This window comes from Planococcus citri, chromosome 2 (genome assembly GCF_950023065.1).
Source record: "Planococcus citri chromosome 2, ihPlaCitr1.1, whole genome shotgun sequence".
NCBI classification, from domain to species: Eukaryota; Metazoa; Arthropoda; class Insecta; order Hemiptera; family Pseudococcidae; genus Planococcus; species Planococcus citri.
The window spans coordinates 32,685,979-32,704,478 of NC_088678.1; the positions used below are offsets into that span (position 1 = coordinate 32,685,979).

At 35.4% G+C, this 18,500-nt stretch overlaps 1 long non-coding RNA gene and 2 other non-coding genes across 3 annotated transcripts; all 3 read right to left on the reverse strand.

Moving 5' to 3' along the window:
• Positions 1-1,058: 1,058 nt before the first annotated feature.
• On the reverse strand, positions 1,059-3,828 carry LOC135833691 (uncharacterized). Its single transcript, XR_010556514.1, has 4 exons — positions 2,812-3,828; positions 2,569-2,690; positions 2,029-2,168; positions 1,059-1,353 (listed from the first exon to the last, which is right to left on the reverse strand). It is a non-coding gene; the product is annotated as an uncharacterized LOC135833691 (long non-coding RNA).
• A 6,961-nt stretch (positions 3,829-10,789) lies between these two features.
• On the reverse strand, positions 10,790-10,861 carry TRNAM-CAU (transfer RNA methionine (anticodon CAU)). Its single transcript has one exon. It is a non-coding gene; the product is annotated as a tRNA-Met (tRNA).
• Positions 10,862-16,003: 5,142 nt separating this feature from the next.
• TRNAM-CAU (transfer RNA methionine (anticodon CAU)) lies at positions 16,004-16,075 on the reverse strand. Its single transcript has one exon. It is a non-coding gene; the product is annotated as a tRNA-Met (tRNA).
• Between the last annotated feature and the right edge of the window lie 2,425 nt (positions 16,076-18,500).

The following is an 18,500-nucleotide window of genomic DNA, read 5'->3' on the forward strand; positions in this document are numbered from 1 at the left end:
CATTCCTGAAATTGGAGAAATATTTTAGAATGCAGTGGCGCTAATTTTTTAGCAATTTCTGAAAACTTCAAAAAATCGAGAAAAATAGTCGAAAACTTACGATTTTTTTTATTTTTTGAAATTGGCAGAAATGACCAAAAAATTGGAACCACTACATTCTAAAATATTTCCCCAATTACATTGAGAAAAAATTGGTACCTAATGCAGAAATTTTGGAAAATGTATGCAAAATAGATAAGCTCAATGTACCGGAAAAAGTATGGTGTAAAAGTTGATATCCTAAAAGCATACACCTATAGTGAAATCTGTTCAAAAATGAAGAAGGGGTAAACATTCGATACCTAATCAAAAACAACCTTAACGTTTCCACTGCTATACGAGCCACTATAGTGGATTTCAATTGGACTCGATTTTTTTAATTTTTAAATTTTTTAAATGGAAAATATACCATTTTTAATGAACTAGTATCATTACTGACACCTAAATACACGAAATTGAATGAAAATAACCCCTCCCTGACTCTTTCATGCCCCAAAGAACAAAAAAATTTGATTGAATTTCAAGTTCGGTCATTTTTTGTACCCTAACTTAGCACAGAGGACATTTTTCCTCATTTTATCAATTCGATACCTAATCAAAAACAACCTTAAAGTAAGTATTGAATGAAGATCGATGAAATCATGCAAAAATTGAGAAAAAATTAGCATTCCAATTTTGAAGATATTTTAGAATTTTTTTTGTTTACATCATCAATTTTTGTAATTTTCAACCATTTTATAAGACAAATTTACCAGTTTTGTTGTTGACAATTTCAAGTAATTTTTTTGACATTTTCTCAATTAAGTAAGTACTTTATAAAACTTTTCTTGCTAGATTATTCCATCAATTTTTGTCATTTCAGCAAATTTCAGATAGCTACCTGTGTATCTAATTCGATTTCCATTAAAAAACTGAATTGTACAATTTTTGTAACCGCAAACCTCCAGTTGAGTAGTCAAATAGGCTAAAATTCATGTTGGTTATACTTTTACTTCAACAAAAAATACATTAAGTAAGTATAATAATATGTATTTTACAATTCTAACATAAATAAGTAGGTATAATGCAAAAAAAAATTTGAAAAAAAAAACAGATTTTGTCGCAAAAATTTTCGTCAGTCAAGTTCTATACTTTCGGTGATCCTGTTCTTGAACATAATATACCAATAAGAAAGTATTGTTATTATCATGACCATGTGCTTGAGGAATCACAACGAGGTCCATCTAAATATTCACACACTTAATCTGTTCAACGGTATTTCTCGAACTAGCGTTTCCCGCCAATTGTCAGGAGTTACCCAGCCCGGCATGTCGCCTGAAACAATAGATAGGTATGAAAATAATTACATTGTAGTACTGACATCAAAATAAACTTAAGCTTGTTATAATTGTAACGTGCCAAATTTGAGCCCTGTACAGCCTTCAGGTCAAAGAGAATGAAAAAATCCTCGTTTTTTCAGTTGGAAAATGGAGCACTCAAGAAGGCACGTCCAGGTTGTGTCCTGCTAAGGGGAGGTGACAGAACAGAATTTTCGAACTGTACCTAGTCTACACATACCCAGAAGCCTTTTGATCGTGTCCATATTCATTCAAGAAAAATTCTAATCTCTAAATAAATGGAGTAGGTACAGTAGCGTAGCCAAGGGGGGGGCGAAGGGGGCCATGGCCCCCCCTTGAGAGCAAAAATTTGAAAGAAAACATGCAAAAATGGACGTTTTTTCGTTGTTTGGACCCATTTTTTTAAAATTTTCGCTCTCGCTTCGCTCGAGCAATAATTTTGCCTTCATTTTCATAAAATCGCCATACATCACAATAGATTTCCAGAAAATTACCCCTCATTTCGATTTTTTATTCCTAAAAATCAAGTTTTGCCCCCTCCTTGAGTAAATCCTGGCTACGCCACTGAGTAGGTACGTACCTACCTGTACAAGTACATACAAGATAGAACAGGTAGGTATTCTGGTTCTCAGTCCATAAATAATAGCCTTACCATCAATAACGGAAATTATAAATCTTATGAACATGCTGGGTTCCATTTTGGATCTACATTACACCAGTATCATAAATTGTGGCTTTCGATATTTTGAAAATCTTCTGATATGGATTCTCGTCATCTATTGAATTTGTAGCCTGAACAATAACGTCAAAAAAGCACGTAGGTATATTTGTTAAATGTTAATTGATTGCTTCAATTCAAGTCAACAAAATATTTTTCAATGACTACATAAGTATAGGTAGGTGCACATTGCACTATAAAAGGTACCTAAGGTATGATTCATCAAGGTCACTGAACAAAATTAGGACTTCACGTACGAAAAATGACAACATTTTCAGACTAGGGAAAATTCAGAGGAACATGAATATTGAATAAGGCGATACTGGATAAAATCTTGCTGAAAATGAGCATAATTATATTTCCAAAGTTCAATTTCAAAAAAATCAATTTTATACTCACAAGTTTGTACACTATTGAGGCATTTTTCGATCATATCATCGTTTAAGAGTAATGAGAATAAAAACAAGAACTTACTTTATCAGTAGTGCCAAGCTTCCACTCAACCTCATTATCTGAACAAATTACAGCACAACTTTGATTAACGAAGAGCTGATGGAGCGTATTGTTGGTAACTTGATAATATTTGAGGCCAGAACCTAATAAAAATCACATCATACACGTCACTTGTTTTCTTTTTTTACAATATCTCGCCTCATTTTTATCAATAGATAGGTAAGTAAAATAGGTACCTAGGTACATTAGGGTTTGAATACTTACCGAAGGAAATGGTTAAACATGAAATCGACACCAAGATCAAGAGTAAAATCAGACTTCGAGACATTTTTAGTATGCAAAACACTGAGTTATAGTTCTTTGTAAAATACAGATGAAATAAGAAACAATCAAAAAAAACAACACGTTCAAAAACGACTTTCTAATCTAACAATACTGATATCAGTTTCATGTATCTTCACGTGGTTTTAAAATATAAAAAAGTCCTTCTCGCATGGAATTTAGTCATCGTTTCTTTCGTCATGTCCTCTAGGAGTAGGAACCATACTAACCAATAGGCAAATATTTTTTCTCCCAACAGTTTTTTTTTACCATTTTACTTCAGTATAAAAAACTACCCTTCATTTCCCGTTACTTCTTCATTGTCACAAATATGAATGTTTTTTTTTTTCTTAGAACACCTATACCCACTCGTAGCACATACAGTCAAGTGACACATTTGTAGCATATCCTAAACATAATAACGACTCTGTCTTCGTGTTCAACTAATTCCGTATAGGCCTATACTTGGTGTCGATTTCATGTTTAACCATTTCCTTCTCGGTAAATGTTCAAACCTTAGTGTACCTAGGTACTTGTATTTTACTTACCTATCTGTTAATGAAAATGGCATGTTTTTATATTTTCGATAACATACGATGGACCAATTACATGCGTGGAAAATATTGCTACCTGCTGTGCGATTGATAGCATTTTTCGTTTAATACGTAGGAAGACTTTGAAGAGAGATGTTGTAAAAAAAAATAATAAGTGACGTAAATGAAGTGATTTTTATTAGGTCCTAACATCGAATAGTGTCAAGTTACCATTAATTCGCTCTATCATGCTCTTCGTTAACCAAAGTTCTGTTGTAATTTGTTCAAATCTCGTAAATGAAGATGACTGGAAGCTTGGCACTACTGACAAAGTAAGTTTCTTCATATTTTTGTTCTCATTAACAGTGAGGTGGATTGGCCGCTCCACCTTACTTTCTCAGCGGGGTGGTGGTGGTGGTGGTGGTAGTGGAGGTGGTCTGTTGGAAAAAATTGAATAGAAATTCTGAAATTTCAAAAGCCAAAAATAAACTTCTCGCATAAAAGAAAAACATCGTTTTGATGTCTCTCGAAGAACAAATTTCTGAGTGCTTTTGCCCTCACATTTGCTCCCATTCTGTTCTCTTTTCTTTTTCAAGATTCAACTTCCTGAGAAAAACGTCATTCAAATTCTAAAATTTTGAAAGCCAAAAAATAACTTTCTCGCAGAAAAACATCGTTTTTTATAACTCTGGATAGAAATTGAAAATCGCGCTGGAGGCTCCACAATGGCTGGAAAAGACAAAATTCACCCTGGGGGGAGGGATAGTTCTAGAGAAATACAGCGATTCGCGCAAATTTGACAAATTTCCTCCCACACTAGAAATTTTTTATTTTTGACCATTTTTCTTATGTAAGAATTTGGCCAAAAACCCACTCGAGATGTCCCTTCCAAAATCGGCTCAAATGTGTATAAACTAGTTGAACGGGACGAGTATAACACACAACTCGATTTTTAGCTGCCCAACTTTGTATTCACGTCTTCTAGAGCATATTCAAAATTTTGGAAAAATTGAAAAATCACGCTGGAGACTCCAGAATGGCTGGAAATGGTGATATTTGGATTTGGAGAATTAATATCAGTTTTAGGACTTATTTTGATCATTTTTACAGATCAAGTAGGTACGTACATTTTTTTTTTTTTTTTTTTTTAATATAAATCACCAAAAACAGTCAATTTTGAATTTCCAACGTTCGTCAAGAATCGAAAAATGAAGTTGGGCAGCTGAAAGTTTTGGTTTTTGGGGTTTTAGACCATGCTCTTTCCGAAAATCGCGGCCCCCGTTCAAATAGAAGGATGACACCTCAAGAGGTTCCCTTGTAAGTATAGGTATCGCTATAAAGATGGGGTAAATTTAGGATTTTAAAAAATCCACCCAAAATTGAAAAATTAAATGAGGGCAGCTTGAAATTTGATTATGAGGGTTCGATACCATGTTATTCTCAAAAATCACTCCATAGGTTCTTTTATGAATACAAAATACGCCACAACGCCTTACAGTAGGTATTCTTCTTCGTATGGCACTCAAATAAGTACCTGCTAAAGAGAATCAGCTACAGCATTTTGGCTTCATTATCATCATTATGATATCTACATGAGCCCAAACAACGTACTATGCAATCAGCATAGCTCCATCTTAATCGGTTGGTAACAATTAAATTGGAAAATAGCCTGGAACCATATACAAAGAAGGAAAAACGCTTACACGTTACACCAGGCTTAACAATTACATCACTCGCGAACACGCACGAACCACCTAAACTTAATTACATTCGCAGGCGCTTAAAAAGTATACCTACCTACGGTTCTCTTCTCGGTGGCAAGGCATGGCAGGTATATAGCTCGCAACTTTTACATATTTTTTCCTTATTTACCTTAATCAAACATATCCCCGGGTAAGCCTTTAAAAGCGTCAAGTTTCAAGCCTCAAGCGTATAACTTCTCCGCGAGGCTAGAGTGTTTTCTCATCATACAAAAGTCTTTAAAACTAAAATGCAAACTTATTATTTATTAATAAAGCAAAAGTTGCTAAACTTTTAACACGCTCAGAACAAGGCGAACCTGGGCGGTTAGCAAAGAAAAACACATTTAATCGAAGACTTTATATGTTTCTACTTCGTTGCACCGTGTCCCCCTCCCTCTGCTCCTCGTCCGCGAAGCACCATGTATTGTACTAACAACAGTGTAGAGTAATTTGCGAAAAACGTTTATTATCCATCGCATTTAAATTAAAAACAAGCTCTATATGGCTCGTATAAGTAACATTTATATACGTTTTACGACTCGAATTAATCAACTCGCAGTTATAAAAATGTTATCCTGTTCTGATAATAAAAGTCATCCGTGTAAAAACCAATATACTCGTACTACACGTACTGTACATCGTACATCCGAAGTGTCTTTGTTATACATAGATCTGCCATAAGGTGGTCGGAAAATCATCGCAGACTGTAGTGGTCATCGAATAAGTCATGTTTTTTACAGCATTTTGTCAAAATTTTTATGCTCATTTTATAATTTTAAAATGAAAATTGCATCAATTTGTTATCGTTTAAGTTTGGAAGGATTATTGTAAGAGAGTTTGTGTCGAATGATCTCCTCTTATTAATTTTGTCAATGAATATTCCTTTAGCAGGGAGATTTATTGGGTACCTAGCTAGCTCGAATAGGCATAAGATTATTTTCACTATAATTAAGTAAGTATATGCTAAAAGAACTAAACATTTGTAGGTCTCACATCATTGTCATCAACCTACAATAAAATGACTTCATCAATTGAAGCATAATACCTATGTTTCCAAAACGCACCAAGTCCATTTTCAAAGATTCTGAGGTTGCAAGGCCATCTAGCATAAAGTTGCGGCCCAAAATGGCTGATTTTTTGGTATGTTGTGACCAAGGGTCTTGGCTACAACATATCAAAAAATCAGCCAATTTGGGCCATTTCTATGTTTCCAAATTGTACTAAGCTAAGTACAACGTACAACCATGAATTTCTTATCCATATTTTTTTGGACTTAGTGTGTTTTGGAAACGTATGCTTCAATTAACTTGATTCGGCTATAATTAATTTAGTGGAAGCACCATCATGTAAGTCTATACTTACCGACTGCTGACAGTCTCACCATCTCCATAACCTTCACCTACTCCACTAATAGTGACTGAGATGGCTGCTTTACTTTAAGCGGAGACTGTGTTTTGGAAACGTATGCTTCAATTAACTAGATTAGGCTATAATTAATTTAGTGGAGACACCATCATGTAAGTCTATACTTACCGACTGCTGACAGTCTCACCATCTCCATAACCTTCACCTACTCTATGGACACTGGACCTGTGTATAAGACAACCAACTGGCAGCCATCTTGGCAAAAAAACCTGAGTAACGCCAATTTATCCCACTGGGTGATCTTGGCAGCGCTGTACTTCAATTTTGCAGGCAACAGGGAAGAGAGAGGGTTGTGTAGTCCGGAAGGAACTCCTGGCTGCGCGCGCAGTCAGGAGTACCTCGCGGACTACACAACCCTCCCTCTTCCCTGTTGCCTGCAAAATTGAAGTACAGCGCTGCCAAGATCACCCAGCGGGATAAATTGGCGTTACTCAAGTTTTCCTTACCGTTTCCGTTCCCCTCGGCCTGCAGTTGGTTGTCTTACACGCAGGTCCAGTGTCTATAACCTACTCCACTAATAGTGACTGTGATGGCTGCTTTACTTTACATGGAGACCGATTAAACATGCTTCAATTCATAGATGTCTGTGCACATCCCAAATTGGCAGCAAAAGATAACCAAACGTCAGATCATCCCTTTGGGTAAATCCGACTTAAAATGATTAATAAAATACATTGATCCCAATCTTCATTGGGGTGAAACAAAGAAAGTGTGACTCGAGATAAATCCCTGCCACATTCCAAGAAATAGAATTACACCTCACCTTCATTATCTGATGAGACTCATGCCGCCGCAAATAGCTAGAATCAAGTGATCTTACATATGCTTGTAACAGAGCCAGACCCAAGAGCATGTGGTGGATGGCCCACCAAGATATTCCATTTGAGCGGCCCTGATTTTGGGCTCCTCAATTAATTAGCCAAATTTTTTTCTGCCATTTTTTAAAGTGCAGGACACTAAGAAAAAAAATTCATTCAGAAATTTTTTAAGAGACCCAGTTTTTACCTCAGCTGCCCAAATATGTTGAGGCCCGCCGAGATTTTCTCGGTAACTCGGTGGGTGGGTCTGGGCCTAGCTTGGTCTTTGGCGTGTAGCCGCAGTAACCTTCAAGTACATCCTCTAATATACTTACACCCTACATAATTTCCCTTGTTACCATGCATCTTCATGTAATGGGATATAAATAGCATGACGTAAGGAGGCATTATTAGAATAACCACCTAAGCTGTGAAGGCATATTGCACCATATCAAATTTGTCACTAATTTGAGTTTTCTTTGAATTTATTTCACAGTACCTATTCATAAAACCCTTTCAATATTTTCAAGTTTTAATCCCTCCTCCTCCTCCCTTGACAAATCCACAGCAAACGCAATTTGTCAAAAATTCTGTTGATTTGAGACCTATCCTACACAAACTAAGATGATTTCTTCCAAAAAAAAAGACCACCTTGTGGATTTCACTTTTACAAGCACTTAAGTAACTAAAAACGTGGAAAATTCGGCCAAAAGTATGGAAAAGTTGCTGCTCAAAAAACCTTCGATGAATAGGAATAGGAAAAACCCTGGTGTAAAAAATATGTTTCAATCAGCAAGGCGCTAAAAAAGAAGAAGGGAAAAAAAGGAAGACGCATACGGTAAAAACGGAAAGATGTCCACAATAGAGAGTGATTACGAGATTGTACGTTTGGTGCGCCACAATCAGCGTCCTTTCACAAAAGCCTCCGATTTATCAGGGTTTTTATTTGATTGTTCGATAGTATATTAGGATGTGTCGACACCGCCATTAAAACGATTATAAGAAAAAGGGTGTTCATTTTTTTCGCTTCAATCCATCGCTAGTAGGTTTTTCCCCCATTTCCTGTGTATTCGTCGTCGGATTTTCGCTTCTCCATCGTCCAGCTTTTCACTCGGTACAATTTTTATATAAATCATGAGCCAACGTCTTGTCGCTGCTTTTGGCAAATACGATTCTTTATTAATGCCAAAGCTCGTAGCACGTGCTTTGACAAAAACGTGCTAGAAAAAAAAAAGTCCTATTGAAACTTTACCTATAAATATATCTTTACGACTGTTTTCCTATTTCTCATCTCATCATCACCTTGTGTGTTAGTGCACGAAACGCGGAATCTGCCCCTGCAACATTCAACATACACACTCGACTCGCCTCGCACAGCACACCAAACCAAACCGACATCGTACGATAAATAAATCGAAGATTCGCCGTTTTAATTAAAAACTATACCGAAAGGGTTTTCTTCATTATCCGTCAAAATTACATAATGAAAAAGGATCCCTCACTTTGAAGCTAGCCAGAGCAAATAATGAACGAACATTTCTACAATATTAAGTTAAGAACCTTGGAGGGATGCCTTTAATTTGTATACGCTAATGAAAATATATTACATGAAGGTTGCGGGCTTACGCTTAACCCCGCCTTTCTTTTGGCCACCGTTAGCGTCGTTTCTTCACACGTATAAAGATCTGTTTTGCAAATTAATAATATTTCTTTCGCGGTATTGCACGCGAATATTACCGCGTAGGTATACAATATCGTGGTATAATAATAATTCATTTAAAGACCAACTCGCCGAACCAATAATGAGTATTTTAGTGAATATCATCGCACTCCCCAACCCTTCTGCTGACTGTACCTTTCGATGCGTTACAATTCTTCCTCGTCGTACGTCCACGTGGGTTTTCCTGATAAATCTATCGCACGTTTGTGAACGTTTTTGCGACCCTTTTACATTTCTAATGATTTACTCGTACTTTATGGACAAAATTTAAAGTTTCAATTTCAATATTAAATTGTGCATAAATTGTTAGTTGTATTTGTATCATTGGGGTTTTTGACCAACTCGATATTTTACCGTCTCCTAACCTTCAATGCTTCCATGTTCCTTATCTACCTCTACTCTTCAGACTTGACTCACCCAAAGATCACTACTTCTTCTCAGTTGAGTTTTACCACAAAATCAAGCTTTACAAAAATCGACTGTACTTGAATGAAATTTCACTGAAAGGGGGTTTGAATGTATATGAGAAACGCTTTGAGTAGGTACTGATTCAATTTCTTTTAATTCAGATTTTAAGTCTTTTCAAAGCTATTATAAAAATCTGAGAATTTTTATAGGTAATGAAAAAAAAAATCAACGTATTTCTGCTCATTTTTCACATCAGAAAATAAATTTAGCAACGATTTTTTAAAACAAAAAAATTGATTTCGCGCGAAAAATTCAGCTGATGAGCTGAAATAATGAACTATAAAACATCAAGTTTCAAAAAGTGCAGCATAAAGAGATGCAAAGAAAAGTACGTACCTACTTACTTATCGTCCTTATGCACCAAGATCATCAAAAGAACAAGTATACTTTTTCCTTCCCAAAAATAAAAAAATATACTCCAATTTATTAAACCCAAGATCAAAAGCTTATTCTAGAAACGCTGGAAAATATGTCTATCGTAAATTAAAGGTCAACGTCTTATTGAAAACCAATCACAATTTTGTCAAATCAAAAATCTTCCAAAAATAAGAACGTAAAAGCAATGCTCTCAAGAATTTTTCCGCACCTTTTTTGACATAGTTACCCACCCACCTGTCTCATATACACATTAACCACCACAGAAATATTTACTCAATTCAATTTAAAAATTCACTGTGGGATACCAACATTTTTGCAAGATTCTTGTAAAAATTCCAAAAGTATTATTCGTTTCCATTTCGAATTAAATAAATACCTTTACCAGCCTACGCAGATTTTATTCGACGTATTACGTGTACTTATTTCTTCGTCATTCATATTTTCAAGAAAATTCTTCCACGGTGTAGGAAAGAAAAACAGCAGAAAAGAAAATATTTCTGCTTCGAATACGTAGGTACAATACAATACTCTGACCTATCTAAAAATACCGTACATCACGCAGCAAATGAATGAATTAATGTTTAGATTTTTAACTAATTTCTTTGCCATTTCTACGAGATTTTAATCCCTAATAAATAATAATATCTACCTAACAAAAAAAAAGCAAAAATTTGATACTTAAACTTGAGAATGAAGAGCTAAGGCTTTAATTTTCAGGCACCCAAATCAATTAGTTGTGGTTTCAGGATGTTCTAAGATCTACAACAAATTTTTGGATTTTCCGGTCTTTAAAAGAAACACGTATTATATGCATAAGTAAACGAGCTTGAATAAAATTTTCTAAAAAAAAAAATTGACTAGCAGAGCGTAGTTTCGATCTACGGACCTCTGGGTTATGGGCCCAGCACGCTTCCACTGCGCCACTCTGCTTCGTATCGGAAACGCCAAAAAAACGACACACGAATGAATGCTAGTGTGGCTGTGAAACAATCTGAATTATTGCATCAGATAACCTTAAACGTCATCAGTAAGTACATAAGATAATTACTCGTTGCCGAATTCTTTTGGTTATTTAAAATTACCTACCTTATCAATTATTGTGTAAATATTTAGAATAGGTAGGTAATCGTTATATAGTGTAAAAATGGAAGGGGAGAATATCCACGATTTTAATTTTTTTGCAAATTTTGTGCTCAGGGTACCATTTTTCAAATTCTGTTTTTGCCGACTCAAATGCATTTATTTTCATTGTTTTTTTTTCACAGAATTGCAAACTTTAAAACTTTGATGGAACCTCCACAACAGTTCAAAATTGCAACCACTTGTAGTTTAGAAATATCGAGAATTCCTTTGAAAGTACTAAATTTAATTTGAACATCTTTCTCGATACTTTTTTGAAAAATTAAGCTTAAAAAAATTCTAGAAACCCGCTAGGGCGCCAAAATAGCTAAAAATCTATAACTACTTGGTTCTGATGGTAAAAAAAAAAAAAAAAATGGAGTAGCAATGTAACAAAATTTGTGATTTTTACAATAATTTGACCGAATTTCAATTTTTCATGGAAAATGAGCCAAATGAATCATTCCATGTTGAATCAAACCACTAGCCTGATTTCGCTCAAACTTTTTTTTTGTAGGTTCCTCTCAAAAAGTGAAAATGAAAATCAGCATCATTGCTCCTCCAATCCCCACCAAGAGAATGGAGATTAGTTTCAAAAGCATTCACTAAAAATTTCAAAAGTTCAAAGTTCGAGCTTTTTTAAAAGCTCAAAATTGTCAAAAGGCTGCCAAAGTAAACGACATGAATAATTTTAAAATCTGAAAAAAACAACGAATTTTTTATAAAGGGTTTCGCAAAAACGCTATGAGGGGACGGAGGGTGTATACATTGCCCCAAATTTTTGATGAAAATGTGAAAAAAATCAAATATTACCTATGCGACATGAGTACTTATCGTTTTGTACGTTTACGAGAAATTATCAGGTCATTTTTTTTTACCTTTTCATGCCCTTTTACAACCTTTGGACTCTCCAAATTCGCCGAAAATTTAATAAATCTTAAACGATATCTCACTAATCTTCTCTTTTTGCTAATGTGAGAAATCTACAAAAAAAAATATATAGGTAAGCAAAATCGGAGGACGAAAGTCAAAATCGAGATGATTCGACATAAAATGACTCATTTTGCTCATCTTTCATGAAAAAATCAAAATTTAGTCAATTCGAGGTAGAAAGTTGAAATTTTGTCATGTACCTACCAACTCAATTTTTCAACAACAACAGAATCAACTAAGTACATACATACCTACCTAATTTCAAACCTGCCACTTTGAAACCCTTGAGTAATTTTTTTAATTTTTCCAATTTTTCAAAAAATCTCAAAAAAGTACTCAAATTACTATTAGATCTCACAATGAAAAACCGAATTTTTTCATTAAATTTGATATTGTTAATTGTTTTACTTTTTGAATTACAATTTTTTGAATTACAATTTTTCCAACGCTTTTAGCCTCAATTCGCTCGAGTCATTGTGATTCTCTTCTACTAAGTTACAATTTCAAGGAACGTATGATTGAATTTGAAAAATATTGAGACCAGAAAAACTGGATTCTTTTATTAAAATTGATGTTCCACTTTTCCATTTCAAGTTACATATTTTCCAAAACTTTTGCCATTGCTTCACTTCCCTATTGACAATTTTACTAGCAGAATGCTAGCATTAGTAGCACCCACCTAGCATGAGTAGCAGGAAACTAGCATGATACTAGCGTTATGCTAGCATGAAATGAACTAGCATAACATGCTAGCAAAATGCCAGCTTATTACTAGCATGATACAAACTAGCAAGAAGTATGTTAGCAATGAGCTAGCTACATGCTAGCAACATAACTACCGAATGAAGCTAGCATTTCCCGCTAGCAAAATGCTATCATATATCTAGTATGAGATGAGCTAGCACAATGCATGCTAGCAATATGCTAGTTAAACCCTTGCCCCTTAATTACCAAGTGCAGTTCATACTAGCATGATGCTATCATATCGCTAGCATGGGGCGAGCTAGCAAAATGTATGCGAGCAATGTGCTAGTCAAACCCTTGCCTCATAATTACCTAGTAATGCCAGTTGTCCCTGCTAGCATGATGCTATCATATTGCTAATGTGAGATTATCTAGCAAAATGTATGCTAGCAATATGCTAGTTAAATCCCAGCACCATAATTATCGAGTGATCCCAGCAGCTCCTGCTAGCAAAATTCTACCATAATACTAGCCTGAGATGAGCTAGCACAATGTATGCTAGCAACATGCTAGTTATATCCTAGCATCATAATTACCGAGCGATGCTGGCAGTTTCTCCTAGCATAAAGCTACCATGTTACTAGCATGATATGAGCTAGTAAAAAGTACACTAGCCATACATAGTTAATCCTAGCAGAATAATTATCTTATCAACAATTTTACTAGCAGAATACTAGCACGGTGCTAGCATGGAATCAACTAGCAGATTACCAGTTAGAATGGTGTTAGCACTTAGCACTTTGCCAGCAGACATTTTATTGGAAAATTCATCCTAGCATAGAACTGGTATGATGCTAGCATGTGGTGAACTAGCAAAAGGCAGGCCAGCAACTTGCTGGTTACATGCTAGAAGCATAACCATCGAGTAAAACTAGCAGTCACTACTAGCATATTGCTAGTGCATTGCTAGCACCCTGTAATGGTGCTAGCATGAGGTGAACTAGCAAAAGGCATGCTAGCAATCTGCTAGTTACATGCTAGAAATACAATCACAGGTAAACTTACACTAGTCTACTGCTAGCGCTATTCTAACCTTGGTAAAGCTAGCAGTCAAAGTACTAGCATGGTGCTGGATTTTTGTTAAAAGACTTCTTATCCAGGTGCTAGCAGTCAAGTGCTAGCATAATGCTAGCAAATTGCTAGCGTTGTTCTTTATCATGATACACTTAACTTCTCTTAGATGAAGTATGTAGTCAAGTCGAATATAAGCTCAATACAGTTTCCTGTTTGAATTAAGAAGAGTGAAGTTGGCAAACTAATCACTCAGTTTATACTAGCACAAGATGCTAGTGCAATGCTAGTTCTTAACTAGCATTGTAGGGCAATTGCCCATTTTTGGGAAACGTACCATAATTAAAAATACCCTATTCTTTTATGAGGAAATTAATGCACTTCTAGCATTATACATATTATACACATGCTAGCATATGCTAGCAAAAAGCTAGCAAGATCATGCTAGCACCAGTAGCACCATTTTGAACACCTGCACTAGCATATCTGCTAGCAAACTGACGCTAGCATAATGCTAGTCCCCCTGCTAGGATTATGCCAATTGTATGCCAGCATATACGAGAAATATGCTAGCATACCAATGGCACCATTTTGAACACCTGTACTAGCATATTTGCTAGCAAACCATCGCTAGCATAATGCTAGAAAAATGCTGCTAGCGTGGTGCTAGTACTATTTTCCTAGCATTGTGCTGGCAACAGTTTGCTAGCAGATATGCTAGGAAAGGTGTTCAAAATGGTGCAACCAGTGCTAGCATGGTCATGCTAGCATTGTTGCTAGCATTTTGCCACTTGAAATTGTCAATAGGGTTGGGCCAATTTAGTTCTTTTTTTCACACTAAAAATTTCACAAAACCATTGATAAAATTAAAAGAAAGTTGAGATCAGAAAAACCGAATTCTTACATTAAAATTGATGTTGTTCTATGTACTTTGCGAACTGCAAACTTTCAGTGTCTGTCACAAACACTGGTTTCAAACGGTGTCTGTCACAAACACCGGTTTTAAACAGTGTCTGTCACAAACACTGGTTTTAAACAGTGTCTGTCACAAACACTGGTTTTAAACAGTGTCTGTCACAAACACTGGTTTTAAACAGCGTCTGTCATAAACACTGGTTTTAGACAGTGTCCGTCACAAACACTGGTTTTATACAGTGTCTGTTTCAAACACTGGTTTTAAACAGTGTCTGTCACAAATTCATCTGGCCCACCAGAAAAAATGTTAGAAACATAATTTGAAAGATTTTAGGTATACCCTATTTTTAGGTACAAATTTTTAAATCGATGGGTCTTCGATTTTTTTTCAAAATCAAATCATGTGTAGAGGTCATCAAACGATCTCTCAAACTGTTCATCTATTTACTCTGCTGAACTCGCTGCTATCTATCATTGCCTCTGTGATATACTCATCTCTAAACCAGATAACAAATTTAACATTTTTTGATCCAGAGTGATTCCTCGAGTTCATTGATTTCTATACATCTATACAGAACCTATTTTTTGATCACCCTATTGTTCAAAATATTCTTTAAAAACTATTTGAGCTACAAAATTCCCTTTTTATTATTCAGTATGTTCCCAGCCACTCTCTAAATTTAAAGCAGTCAAATTTCACTGCTTAGCAGTCACGACATTTTGCCTTTTTAAAGCAGTAGTTTTTTTTTACTGCAAAACAGTGAAAAAAACTACTGCTTTAAAAAGGCAAAATGTCGTGACTGCTAAGCAGTGAAATTGACTGTTTCAAATTTAGAGAGCACATTGGAATCACTGGAAACGAAATTGTTGATACTTATGCAAAATCTGCAACTACTCTTTCCCCCCTTCACCATCACCACAGCTGACAACATCAAATCTTTTCTCACTCGAAATATAATATTATGTACATGAATTGGCAAAATGTCTGGTCCCAACAAACACCCAACAAGCTCTTTCAACATGAAAAATCAGTTCATCATTGGAAAAACCTCTCCCACTTGAATAGACTTGAAGAAGTTATCTTGACAAGACTGAAAATTGGACACACCAAAATCACGCATAACTATCTTTATCTAAAAGTCCCTAAGCCTAAGCCCTCATGTCAATTTTGCTCATCTGAACCCATATCTGTTCAACACCTACTATTCTATTGTCCCCATTTACACCAAGATCGACTAGGATGTTCTAAGATCTATAACAAATTTTTGGATTTTCCGGTCTTCAAAAGAAACACGTCGTATGTATAAGTAAAAGAGCTTGAATGAAATTCAGTAAAAAAAAAAAATTGACTAGCAGAGCGTAGTTTCGATCTACGGACCTCTGGGTTATGGGCCCAGCACGCTTCCACTGCGCCACTCTGCTTCGTATCGGAAAGCGCCAAAAAAACGACACACGAATGAATGCTAGTGTGGCTGTGAAACAATCTGAATTATTGCATCAGATAACATTAAACATCATCAGTAAGTCGTAGATGAAAACTCTCTCTCCATTCCTGACAACCCCTCCGAAATAGAAAAATTTATTACTCTTGTTAAAAAACACAACCTGACAAATTCAATATAATCTGACGTAGGGTGTAATAATCTAGTAATTATAAACAGTAAACACCCCCCCTCCCAAAAAAAATATGATGGATGACGCAAAACGGAAATTTTTTCAATTTTTTTTTGCGGAACTGTGGGGCTTCAAAGTTTTTTAAAATGGCCGAAAATGGAAAATTTCAGTTGCAAATTGCTCCACGCGGTTGCACATTGTATAGAATTTTGATTTTTCGACGAATCATGTCAAAATCAGTGTTGCCACTTTCAAAAACCTAAAAAAAACGATTTAAAAACTTATAATTTAAATATGTAGGAACTATGTGTCCACGATTTAAAATTCTGAAAAATTTTCAGTTTTAGTCCTTTTTATGTATAATAACGTATTAAAAAATTGGACAAGCATTTTTTTTATTTTCAAGAAAAAAATTACAAGTTTGGCACTTATTGCAAAAATATCATCAGAAACCTAAAAAATTAAAATTTTTGCATTTTTGAGATATTTTACCAATGTGTAGACGAACATGTGAAAAAAATCTCTTTACTCTCCAATTTGTCAAGAGAAATACATTTTTCGAATTCGTTGACAAATTAGAGAGTAGGGAGATTTTTTTCACACATTTTGATTTATGGAACTTTAGATGATGCGATAGGTACCAAAAAAGCCATGTTCATAATTTACCTGCATCTGAAATATTGAAGATGCCAGAGGGCCAGAGCACTTTGGAAATTTTAATTGAATGAACATGAAGTACTTATCGCATATAATTTTGATCCCTTCACTTTTCAGGGTCGGCAACCCAACTTACACTCATGTCGTTTAAGACCCCCTATGAGAGAGCATAAAATATAGATTCTGATTGATATCTGGCTGCAAAATGTTTTCCTAGACATGATTGATGATGAGGGAGGGGGTGTGGGCTTCAACATCAGGCACATTTATGAAAAACTAATAAACATGAAACGTGAGTTACCTCTTCGAGAAAATTATGTAAAATTCCATCTTCATTGATATCAGACACTATTGATCCTACCTAAATAACCAACCTACTAACTACTTTCCATCTTAGATAAGATATACAAGCAAAAATTCAAGAAAAAGTAAAAGAAACCTTTCAAAGCTCCTTTATATACCTACTCGAATAAAATTGAAAAGTATTCTAATTTAATAGCGTATAACGGTTTGTATAAGTAAACTTTTATAATTATTACCGAAGCTGCTCAACATCAACCTACTACGTCTACTTGTACAAAAAACTATATAGCAGGGATAAAGTTATTAATATAATTAAACTGTCGTTGCTTTACTTTTGGAAAGTTTCCCCAAAAGACAGAAAACGCTCGCCGGGCGTCACGTTTTTAGTTAGGTCTTGTCAACACGAATGATGTATGTGTGAGGCAAAGATCACGTGACTAAGGGCCCCCAAGGGTCGTCGGAATTATCTTATACGCGCTATCGTACACGCCAGCATCCTTCTCAGTGCGTTTTTAAGGCCCTAATATACGACTTGCTGCGCTGCTCCGAGAACCAGCGGGGGAAAACTTCTTCCTTGAAAAGAAAGTATACTCTACATACAAGAGTATACGTATACTGTGTACCAGAGCAGGAAAAAAAAAACCTAACAGGAAAAGTGTAACAAAATATTACCTAAAATGATTTAATTCCTTTTCGCCTTTATCTCGTAAATCACCGTTTGTTGGGAAAGTTTTTTTTCTCCTCTGCTTCACTACAACAACATTTTACACACCGCTCAACATGGCGTATACTATAAGGTGTTGGTCGTAAATTTTAATCTGATTTTTAAATCGTTGACGTCTGACAAATACGAATTAATTCTCGCCCTAGTACACGCAGCAGCTAATTTTCAAGCTCGCAAACCATTCCGTGTGTCTTTTTTTTTCTTCTTTTTTTCAGCTCGATACTTTAGGAAGCATTGTATTCTCTCAATTCTACCGTGAATAAAAAAATTCCTATACAAATCAACCGTACGTAGATATACATGTATAGGTTGGTATTTTCGCTATATACCGAAGAAAGAAAACATTGTTCACGTAAAATAAAACCGTCGAATAATTTATTTACATATTTTACATCTTGGATGCTGCGAATATATACTTAAACGAGCGAAAGAGCGAGACAGAGTGAAACAAAAAAGCCAACCACCGGCGTCATTTCTACAATGAACTTTTTTCCTTCGATTCCCCAGCGTTTTACATATGCTTACCTAATTCTATACAGAAGCGTCGTC